This window comes from Prionailurus bengalensis, chromosome C2, assembly GCF_016509475.1.
Source record: "Prionailurus bengalensis isolate Pbe53 chromosome C2, Fcat_Pben_1.1_paternal_pri, whole genome shotgun sequence".
NCBI classification, from domain to species: Eukaryota; Metazoa; Chordata; class Mammalia; order Carnivora; family Felidae; genus Prionailurus; species Prionailurus bengalensis.
The window spans coordinates 122962105-122974246 of NC_057350.1; the positions used below are offsets into that span (position 1 = coordinate 122962105).

At 46.4% G+C, this 12142-nt stretch overlaps 1 protein-coding gene across 2 annotated transcripts in view; it reads right to left on the reverse strand.

Annotated features, from left to right (window-relative positions):
- Positions 1–12142, reverse strand: part of ZBTB38 (zinc finger and BTB domain containing 38) — a 157103-nt gene that overhangs the window by 12441 nt on the left and 132520 nt on the right. For both annotated transcript variants that reach the window (XR_006299482.1, XR_006299483.1), the window contains one exon: positions 3645–3779. The gene's annotated coding sequence lies outside the window, so the exon portion shown is untranslated. The remainder of the gene's footprint in view (positions 1–3644; positions 3780–12142) is intronic.

Here is a 12142-nt window from a genome sequence, read left to right on the forward strand (position 1 = left end):
TTAAAAAATAATTTATTTAGTTGAATTTGGATTGGTCTGGATGATCGCCAGTGACTGCCAATGTGTCCATGCCATAGAAAACATGCTGGTTGCTCCCTCATAATTTTTGTCTTCACTTCCCATGCTCAAAGAACCCTGATTTTGTACAGTTATTTGGTGACCATGAGTCAATCCCAGAGGCTAACCCTTATTGCAGCCATGCTTTTCTTCCTTGCCAGCGATTGGTCTAAATTGTGGACTGCTGAGGGCCTTTGAGGCAGGGAGAAAGTGCCGCCATGCTGCCCTTTCGTCTTGCTTTTGGACTTGTGTGAGGGTCTGCTTCTCTGGCCATCTTCTGAGGGTAGGTACCATATGCAGAGCTGACAGATGTGAATAAAGGCCCAAGTCCTTACTGATACAACTGAGATTTAGAGATGCCTACTTGGGGACATCTTGCTAAGCTGGCTTTTCTATGGATTGCTGTCCAAAGCATCTTAAATGATACACATGCTTTCCCCCTACCTGATTTAACATTATCAGGCATAACACAAACCCTTCAGCCAACAATTTATAAACACTCTGCTTTCCTCATGGCTTAAAGCAGTATGCTGGACTCCAGAGGGTTTCTAAGCAGTTTGTGCAGTTATACTACAGTGGAACTGGAAATTGATTTGAACAATAAGCATCTGGCTGGATGGCCAGGGAATCTTCCTCTTTCCTGTCAAGACAACAGCCCAATTTCCTCAGAACCAGCTTTCTTCTTTGTTTAGTTCTTTTTCTCTCCCTGAAGGATTTGGAATTGAGACCCAACCACCCACTCATTGATCCATCCATCCATCCACCCCTCCAGTAAAGTATCTATTAAACCCTCTCCACGTGCTCATTTACCAGCGCATGCTGAGGACACAATGATGACTGTGGCCGTGCTGTGGGCCATGGACCAGCCATGACCAGCCATGGGTCAGAGGCAGTCCTGAGGAAACTCAGCCTAAAAAGATTTATCCGCGGCCAACCACGCAGAGCCACTGCATCAGGCGTGGGGTAAAAGGCACACTGCAACAGGGATCTAGGTGCCACTGCATGGAAACATCCAGAATGGGGTCACTGGCTTGGAGGAAATCTCTGGGGATTGCTGCCTCACTAACAGTCGCTTGACAGATGAGGACACAGACCCAAAGGGAACAGATCATTTGTTCTACATATGAAAATCCATCAAGCTGTACACTTAAGATTTGTGCACTGTGCTGCGGGCATGTTTAACTTCAGTTAAAAAACCCAAAAAGGATCAAAAGCAGAAATGATTCCTAGATACACTTTTTTTTTTAATTGAATGTTTATTTATTTTTGAGAGAGAGGGAGACACAGAATCCGAAGCAGGCTCCAGGCTCTGAGCTGTCAGCACAGAGCCCGACGTGGGGCTCGAACTCATGAGCCGTGAGATCATGACCCGAGCCGAAGTCAGATGCTCAACCGACTGAGCCCCTAGATATACTTTTTTAAAGTTTACTGATTTAAGTAATCTCTACACCCAAGGTGGGGCTCAAACTCACCACCCAGAGTCGCAACTTCTACCAGTTGAGCCAGCCAGGCGCACCCCCCCACACCCTATTTTTTGGCCTCACTTAAGGAAGGGAATAAAGGCAGAACTTTGAATAAAGAAAGGGGAAAGCAGTGATACTTTACACATCTAAATTAGTGATTATGGGAATGATCCAATTTCTCATCTCTCTCCTGCTAGAAGCTCTTCTACATCTAAAGTCGAAGTTTTAGGGGCACCTGGGAGGCTCAGTCAGTTGAGCTCAGGTCATGATCTCGTGGTTCGTGGGCTCAAGCCCCGTGTCGGGCTCTGTGCTGGCAGCTGAGGGCCTGGAGCCTGCTTTGGATTTTATGTCTCCCTCTCTCTGCCTCTGTCTCTCTCTCTCTCTGAAAAAAACAAACAAACAAACAAACATTAGAAAAACGTTTAAAGTTGAAGTTTTAACTTCAATGTCAATGAGATGCTTGTAAATGTGTATTGTTTTCTGTAGGTGATATGCAGTGGGAATGCTGGTACCCCCGTGTGGATCTTAAGAGTTCAGATTCACGCCTTGAAGTTGTTGGCTCCCACTCTGGAGCCAGGAATGGTCAGAAAGATTCAGAATAGTCCAGATGTTTGTGAGGGAGCAAGCTTCAAGGGACTCCTGAAGCGGGAGCAGCTTGCTCTGGCCAGTTGGGTTTATCTCGGATCAACCTCAACACAAAGAACCCTAAGGGTATCAGACGGCAGAAGTGGCTCCAAGAACACTTACCTCATCTCTTCCACCCCAGGGGGCACGGGAGTGTAGTTCTAATCGGCACAAAGGGAGTTTGTTGGCACACGGAAAACCTAGGAGTAAAATTAACTTCAGGTATGGCTGCGTTCAGGGCTCAAACAATGTTATCAGCACCCAATTTCCCTCCACTTGAGGTTCTTACACCGTATCAGTTATAAATTCAGGAGCTTCAAGGTGGCCCCACAAAGCTCAGCTGCCAAGAAGAATCCAGTATCTCCGGACTCTATCTTTTCAGCTCCAAGTCTCGCCGGGGGTAGAAACACACCTTCTCTCCTACAACTTTCCAGGGAATCTTAAGTCTCATTGGCTCTGGGTGAGTCACATGCACACTGCTGAGCCAATCGCTGTGACTGTGGAAAATGCAATTGATTGACTTAGGCCTAGGTCACATGCTTCTTCCTCAGACCTCTTCCCAGGCTAGTGGGTGGCTTCCTTCCTCTCACTGGGGATTCCTGCTGCCACTGTACCCCTGTACCTCCTTCTGGTTTTTCAGGACCATCACACATCTGTGGGCCAGTGGCTGTGAGGTGCAATTCCATGGCTGCTGGGGTGGAGAACAGGCCATACGATATATCTTAATGGCTTGAGAAGTTAATATTCTCACTTGGCCTCTGAGGCTGGCAGCATCTTAGCCCCTGCCAGTATATAAGGTGGGTGCTGTCATATGGCAGGTCAATAGTTTGTTTTTTTGTGTGTTTTTGGCCCTACTATTCTCTCCCCCATCCTATAGATGCAGTTTCTTCCCCTCCACCCTTAATGGACAGATGACCACTCGTAGCATCTCGTGGCACTACAGAATGCTGGCAAGTAGGTCTGATGTATGCAGCTAGTCCAAGGCTAGCTATAGGCCCATCGGCGGCTCCTAAATGCCCCTCATTCTTTGCAGGCAGTCAACAGGTGCCTTCTCTTTTCACCCCTCTCACTGGGTTGTCTGACTCCATGCCATACCACAGCACCCATCCCTGCATTACAGGGGTCTTTGCATATTACCTCAGGCCACTGTGTGTGTGTTTACCTGTGTGTGTGGTGGGGTCGCTTCCTAGTAATTCAGGCAAGAGGCAGATATAACTGGTTTATGGGATGGGCTACACCTGGTCAAGTGCAAACCAAGGTTGAAGCAGAACCCGATGTTCTGTGTTTCAAGTTATTGCCCATCTTATCCTGAGTATTAACTTAATGTTAAACTAAAAACTCTTAGGCTTGGGATATGAAAGGGTAGGTACTACCTAGAAAAACTGTTGATAGCATGCACACACTTTTGTTATGGCAACACTGACAGTTACTTCCTTCAATATGCAAAGCAGGGAGCAAGTGAATGGACAGGAGCTGGAAGAAGAGTGGGCACAACCTTACCGGGATTGGCCTCCTGCCTGGGCTGCTGCTAAATCGCAAGCTGGAGCGTCAGTGACCTCTGCTGGCAAGATTTTTTCCTCGGCTCTGCAGAAAGGATGGAGTCCCCTCCACGGTTCGCGTGTCTGGTTCAATGTTCTTGAGAGAGAAACCATGAGATTTATGCCTATGGGGGGTAGGGCAGACTGGGCTTTCATGCTAAACTTTTCCTGGGGGTTGGAGGCTACAGCAGGCAGCAATCTAGGCACAGATCCTACCCCAGCCTCCATCAGCCCTCTGTCAAACGCTGACAGCTTGTTTACGTTACTTGCTTTCCAAATATAAACATGCTTTCTTTTTTAAATAAATATGCTTTCAAAAAGAACGCATTCAAAAACAAGTTTCGCATAAACAGGTTTATAAACTGTCTTAAGAACATGTTTGCAAATTGGCAAAGGAAGGTGGAAACAACTGTCAAAACAAGGTCACTTTTTAATGTGTAGTATGTGTCGGGGTGGGGGGTGTGGGGGTGGGTTGAGACATCCTTTCCCAGCACCTTCCCAAATCGCACACCTCGCCACGTGCCACCTCATGCACAAAAACATGTGAAACGCTGTTGTGGGACAAGGCCTGAGCCTGCCTCTAAGCCAGGCAGACCTTTTTACAACTGTCCAGGTACGTCCGTAATCGGAGACTTGGGGCTGGAAAGCTGGATGGTGAAGTCGAAGCCATCATGACAGGTCTCGAGGGTCATGCTGATACAGTCACTGACTAAGCAGCTCTTGCCCCTGCAGGACCTTGTGGTGGGCACTTGACCTCTCCTAGCCCACCCTCCCTTCTCTGAAGGTTGTGTTTCCGGTTAGGATCGGGCCTCTGCAGCTATCTTCTGACAGGGCTCTGTCCCTTTAACCAGAGCTAATTGGGTCCAGACTAAACTGACCAAAGGGAACCAATTTCTTCAACGGGGGTTGGGGGAGGGCAGGAATCAGATTTCTTTTCCAGAATTGGCAATTAGTGCACAGGGACGGCAGTCAGTCTCTGACGGACGCTTTGTGAGGTCCCGTGGGCCTGGCCAGCACCTTGCACTGCGGGCAGGGAGACACAGAGAAGGCTGGGAGCGCAGAGAGAACGAATTAAGGTGGCACGAAGGGGGCTCAGAGATGAGGTGGAGGGCTTCCTGGTTCCAACTTTCATCCATCCATCTTAGGTTCTTCCCTTGTTTCCTTCCCACATCCCATTTTTGCCTAAACAACAAAAGACCCTGAAGACAGAGGCACTTCTGTTTAGTTTGCATTGAATACAGAGCAAAATGTTCTGAAGACTTACTCTTGAGAGCTCGGAATTTGAATTATGTTGATTCAAGCTACCAGGAGACTCAGAAGGGATTGGAGCTTCTGTTCACTGGATTTTCTAGATGAGTTAAGCAGAAAACTCTCTTCCTGTTTGTTTCCATCTTTGTTATAAAAGTTGGTCTAAAATGCGCGAATAAAGAAAAGATTGGAAACAAATGTAGGACACTTATTAGAGAGAGTACAGAGTATGATGTAGGCATAACAAGAAGAAGACAGACCCCCCGTGTCCCCCGAAAGGCTCTCCGTGATATTGGAGATTATTGGATATTATTATTGTTAAATAAATTAAGTACCGAATGCTATGTGTAGCGTTCTCACATTTGTGTAAAAAAGGAAGGAAACAAAAATATATAAGTTCGTAAGTTCGTATAATATATATAGCTAATATATAAAATATACATATATGCTTGGATATGCATAGGATGTCTGTGGAGGACAACCCAAGATCTAGAACAGTGCATGCCTCCTGGGAGAAACCTTGGGGCAGAATGTGAGGGTAACTTATTTTTCTCTGTGTCCCCTTTCACTGTATTTGAAAAAAATCTTTTTTTCTTTTACCATGTACCAGCTCATTAAATACGTACATAATGAATAAACACCTACCAACACATTAGCCTGCTTTCCCCTTTTATTAAGCAGAGAGCAGTCATTTCTGTTAACCAAGGGAATTCCTGGGCTCACCTATTCTGATGTGTTTGCATTCATCAGTGAAAGTCATTGAATGATCAAACATAAGCGGTGAGGAGTGAAGGCTGGGTGTTCCTCGGGCAGCACGAGTGAGGCGGGGAGTGGAACAGACAGGGGTGTAGTTGCAGAGGAAACAATATCCCAGCTTGAGGATCTGCTAGTAAACTGAGTTCTCATTTCCTATGTAGATTCTCATCACTGTGAGTGGTGAAGTCCTTGGGCGCGGGCCTTTCTGCCTCTATTAAATGGTGAAAACAATACTTTCTTTCCCGGTTCTTGCTCAGATGGAAGCATTTGGCACAAGTCCCTTGCTCAGTTAGTTTTAGCCAAACACAGTGTGTTCTGTGGTCATTTTGATGGACTTTTCTTCAGCATGTCCCAGAAGTAGGGGCATAAAACCTCTATTAGTAGAGATTACGATGATGTTGGATGTTCTGGGTTTGAATTCAGACTCTGCTGGTTAGAGGAATTCAGACCCTGCTGTTTATTATTAGATGTGTCTCGGGGCCCCTGGGTGGCTCAGTCGGTTAAGCGTCCGACTTCAGCTCAGGTCACGATCTCGTGGTCCGTGAGTTCGAGCCCCGCGTCGGGCTCTGGGCTGATGGCTCAGAGCCTGGAGCCTGCTTCCGATTCTGTGTCTCCCTCTCTCTCTGCCCCTCTCCCGTTCATACTCTGTCTCTCTCTGTCTCAAAAATAAATAAACTTAAAAAAAAATTAGATGTGTGTCTGCTCTCTTTGAAGATTTTGCGGGGAGTGGGGACTTGATTCCCTTCAGCATAGGCATCTTTGCCGTCAGTTGGAGAGAACCAGTCTGAGACTGAAGCCAGTAGAGAGGAAAGTAGAGCAGAGAGAAATGGGAGAGATAGGAGAGACAGAGAGAAAGAGAGAGAGAGAGGAAAGAGACAGTACCATTTTTCTTAAGCCCTCACATCCTGCTTTGCTTAAAGCCAACTATTCTGTCCGTGGCAGCTGAGAGGGTCGTGGCTCAGTTTCCTTGCCCTTGTGCTGAGAAGTAGAAATCCAGTATACTAGAACAAGGTTATGTGTTGCCCACCTACCAGCCACCCCCAACCTGATCGATATGGTCTGAAGGTGGGGCTGAGAAGCGAGGGAGAGGTGATTTCTAAAGGAAATTCAGGTGCTTTCACCATCAGACTAGAAGAGGACTCAGCAGGAAACCCCAGAGATGTCTACCAGGAAAACCCAGAGCTGTCCACCACACTTAGCAGGACAGATGGGGGCTTAGTTCTACTTCTGTTGTGGCTGCTGATGCCCCTTCCCGTTCTGAAGAAACTCTTCCCCGTTAGGGTGACCAGTCATCCTGGGTTTTCCAAGACTGACCTGGTTTAAGCACTGAAAAGCCCCGCCTCTCGGGAAAACCCTCCTTCCTGGACACACAGTGATGGTCGGTCACCCTGGAATGGAGAATCAGCACCCTTAGCAGAGGACTCATGTTTGGCATTGCTGTGCTGATGCTGGAAACACAGCTAAATCAGGAAGCTCTGGACTCTGCCTGGAGGAGCGTGCCGTCTGAGGGAATTGAAAGGTGGAAAGGTGGAATTGAAAAAGGATTTTGCCAGAGAGCTGTGGGGCCGGACTGAGGCAAAGGCAAGCCGAGGTCTGAGGGTTGGTCTCACAAAACACCTTAAGGAAGAAGCTTTCTTTAGAAGGGACTTTTGACCTAGACATTGAGAAATGATCATGTCTGTGGGTGGGGGCGGAGTGGCGTGAGAATGGACCTTTCAATATTGCTAGGAACTTGTACTCAGACACAGTGTGATGAAAAGCCAGATACTCTGGGGAGTGGTGACAGCCCCCCAAAGTTCAACAAGGTCAAAGGCAAGAGCACAGATGGAAGCCTATGCAGTGGACTCTCGAACAATGCAGGGACTGGGGACCTGACCTGTGTATAACCTTTGACTCCCGAGAAACTTAACCACTAAGAGCCTAGTGTTGACCAGAAGCCTCACTGATAATATAAACAGTCGATTATGTATATGTTGTAGATGTATTACATACTGTATTCTTATAATAAAGTAAGCTAGAAAAATCTTATTAAGAAGACCATAGGAAAGAGAAAATACATTTATAGCACTGTACTGTATTTATAAAAAGAATCTGCATATAAGTGGATTCACACAGTTCAAACTCGTGTTGGTTGAGGGTCAATGGTAGTATATCATGTATCTAAATTTGAAGGTTATAAGTCAGGTGAGTAAGCTCTTAATTAAATATGCTCTATTCTCTTCCTTCGGTAAACATACCTTCCTAATAATCTGGGAGGCCAGGTTTGGATTTAGAGGACCCAGTCTGTGGTGTTCCTGACTGGGGTGAGACAGCATGAGAAAGGCTGGGCCCAGGGTGTCCTTGTATTTCTTCTTACTCTCCGCCCTGCTCCTTCCCACACTGCCGGGGCTTTGGGCACATACACATGTGATCTTGAAACTTCATCACAAACTCCGTCCACATCCCTTGCAAACACCTGCTCCTTGCCTGTCCCTGGGGTCTAGGGGAGTGACCCTGGCAGGGAAGAGATCCGAGCAGGCCCTGCAAGTGGGCAGAGAATTCTCAGGTCCTGAGCACTCTGGGTGGGTACCTCATTGTTGGTCCTGCATGCAGACTCTGCCTGGAGGGAGGGGGGACCTCCGGAGGAGGGCCAGGGTGGGGCCTTCCTGCTTAGGTGTAAGGATGCCACTGAATGGTGAGGAGTTCCCAGTGGCTGGAATGTGGCCACAGTCCACATGAGCACTAGCAGAGGAGGCTGGTTCCCATTATGATGACAAAAATCGTGGCCCTGGGTTTCTCTTCAGGAAGAGAAACATCAGAAATGAAGGGGTCTGACCTGGGAAATGGCTTGCTGCTCTTCCCACTATAACCACATTTACACAGATATTGGGCATGTTCCAGTTAAGGTGTGGGATGTGGCCTTTTAGCCCCGTAAAACTGAGAAGCTAGAAATGAACAGCACGTAAGCTACACAGTATCTCAGCTGGCCAGATTTCGGGAGAGAAACTGGCCAAGCATCAGAGCTGAGTCAGCTTCTCTCTGGCAGTAGCCTATTGCTTATGTGAAGTAAATTTTTGAATTAGAGATGGCAATTTCTTTTAGATGGCCTTCCTAATGGAAGATGTTCTTCCATCAGAGGGTCCGCAATGTATAAAAGTTAAGTGATGACCTAGATTTTCAGAGCATTATACATTAGACATTATACAACGGGGGGCACAGAAGGGGCATGAAGATCCTTTCGGGGGCCAGTCTATATCTCAGATTCGCATTTCTTGGTCCAGTCATAGGCTCCCCCCATATTTTACCCTTTGGAGTAGCTGACTAAAAGTTTCAGATTTTGATTAGTTATAAGAAAAACAAACAAACAAACAATACACCCCTCCCCCACTCCTCGCTATACTTCTATTCTTTCCTGATTGGGTAGAGGCAAGCAAAAGTATGAAGTCTCCCGTTTGCTTTGGGCCACGCAAGACCCCATTTTCACCCCCAACATGAAAAGAGCCTTGTTTAGATAGTCCTTGAAATTTGACTCAATTTGTACCCTCCTCATTTATTTCCATTGAAAGTATTTTCAGAATTTCTTCCGCTCTCCCAAATCCTTGACAGCTAATCCCAGGAACTCTCCGGTTCTACTACAAATAATGCTGTGCTCCTACCCACCACAGCTTTGTGGTGAGAGGAGGTCTGTGCTCTTGGGCTTCAGTGCCCTTTGCCTCTATTAACCGGCTCTGGAACTCACCTGCCGGGGAACTCTGCTTCTCCACATACCAGCTGTATGACCTTGGGTAAGATAACTTCTCTGTGCTTGGTTTTCTCATTGGGGATTAGCTCTTGTAGAATAGCTTGTCCCTAAAGATGCCTGCCATCAATCCCTTCCCTCGTTGTATGTGCCTACTACTCCCCCATTGAGAAGTATAGTCCATCCCTCCACCCTTGAATCCAAGCTGGGCTGGGACTGCTCGGATGCCCAGGGTGGTCAAGACTTTAGACGATGCCACCATCTGACTATACCTGCACGAGGGGCCCGCTCAGCTGATCCCAGTCAAACCACAGGACCATATGATCCGAGAACACTGTATATGGCTGTTTTAAGCCACTAAGTTTTGTGGCACTGTACAGCAAAAGATAACCACATTAAACGTTGATGGGGATAATATCAACGTCTATCTCACAGGATTGATTATGAGGATTAAATAAATTAACATTAATTAGATGCTTAGAAGAGTGCCTGGTCATACAGGAGTACACCTTGGAAATATTGTGGGTTTGACTCTAGACCACCACAATAAAATGAGTATCATGAAAAAACAAGTCAATTGAATTTTTTGGTTTTCTAATACGTGTAAAAGTATGTTTATACTATACTATAGTCCATTAATTGTGCAATAGCATTACATTTAAAAAACCGATATACAGGGGCACCAGGGTGGCTCAGTTGGTTAAGCGTCTGACTCTTGATCTTAGCTCAGGTCTTGATCTCAGGGTTGCGAGTTCAAGCCCCACATTTGGCTCCATGCTGGGTTTCGTGAAGCCTACTTAAAAAAAAAAAAAACCAACAAAAACCCCAAAACAGTGTCATGCCTTCATTAAAAAAAAATACTTCCTTGCTAAAAAAATGTTAAGCCTCATCCGAGCTTTCAGTGAGTTGTAAACACTGACCACAGATCCCCATAACAAATATAATAATGAAAAAGCTTGAAATATTGCAATTACCAAAATGTAACACAGAGACACCAACAGACTTGCTCAATGCTGGGTTGCCACAAACCTTTAATGTGTTAAAAAAAAAAAAAACCCAAAAATGCAGTAAGTGCAAATCACGGTGAAGTGATGCGCAGTGAAATGAGGTCTGCCTACACGAACTGCCACAGAAGAACACATTGACCAAAAAACAAAAAACGACAACAAAAGAAAGATGTAGGACTTGGGGTATTCGAGTCTCAAGCTAATAAACACTCATTTTGAAGAAAGCACAGCAGTTGTCATTGGCCCAGTTCCCCACCTTCCAAAAAATCTCTCAGTCGATGTGGAGTCAGCTGGGGGTGGTGAGAACCATGTCCTGAAAACTGACAGGTGTTGGCCCTGTGTCTCTGGGCCCCTTGGCTTCTCTATGCTCTGTGCCCACAGCTCTCAGATGAAGACAATAATCACTGGCAACACAACAGGATGATGGTGAGAGACAAATATGAAAGTAGTTGTAAAAGAGCCTTCAGGCCTCCTCCATTTGTGTGTGTCTTATCAGACACTGAGGTCTGTACTTCCTTATATTAAACCCAGGCTTTCTAGTTCTTGGCTACAACTGAGTCTCTCACCAATACCCTCAACTTTCTTGCCTCCTCATCCTTTGTTTCACCCCACGTGGTGGAATCCTGGTCTCCAAGCGTCAGGTTCCACTTACAGCTCCTTTTCTCTCTCCTCTCTCCTTCCTAGCTCAGCTTCTGGAAACAAGAACCCTTGCTGACTCTCTTGTCTCTGCTCCTGCATCTGCCCCCCCAGTTTCCACCTGTACCACCACACTGAAACTACTCAGCAGGCTCATACCAGCTCTCATGAGCCAACTGGATGTCTCTCTTCTCAACTCCGCATTCAGTGACATCATGTTGGCAGCTTAAAATCATCCGTGGCAGGAGTGTTTTACATGACAGACATTGGCAAGTACTATAAATCCGGCTTTCCTGCTCTCCAAGGTGATGGTTAACTGTTTTACCAGTATATCGCTTCCAGTGACCTTCTAGTTGCTAAGTGCAAAAGGGCACTTTCCAGATTTTCTTTACTCGGCTTTATCTTTAGCCGAGTTGACACAACTGATGATTCTCTCCTTTCTGAGAGGTTCTTTAGCTCTGGCTGCCTAGATGCCACTCCTCCAATTTTCCTCCTACTTCTCTGTTCCCTTCTCTGTGCCAGCCTCTTACAGACTTTTATTTACTCATCAAATATCAATCACCAATGGGGCGCCTGGGTGGCTCAGTCGGTTAAGCGTCCGACTTCGGCTCAGGTCATGATCTCCCAGCTTGTGAGTTGGAGCCCCCCCATCGGGCCCTGTGCTGACAGCTCAGAGCCTGGAGCCTGTTTCGGATTCTGTGTCTCCCTCTCTCTCTGCCCCTCCCCTGTTCATGCTCTCTGTCTCAAAAGAGTGAATAAGCGTTAAAAAAAATTAAAAAAAAATCACCAAATATTAGTGTTTTCCAGGATTCGGTCTTCTTTTGCTATACAAGCTTCATAGGAGACATCTTACATTCCCATAGTGTCAACAAATAGGAAAACAAAAGGTTATCCTTGACCCCTCCCCAGCCCTCACTTCTCCATATCCATCCAGTATCAAGTTCTGCTGATTTTGTCTCCTAAATAGCACTCATTCTCTCCTCTTTTCTCTCATCTTCACTGTCAATACATAACCCACGCCACCATCATCTCCGGTCTGGACCACTGCAACAGATTCCTGCATGCTCTACTTCTGGCCATTATTGTCCTCTGTGT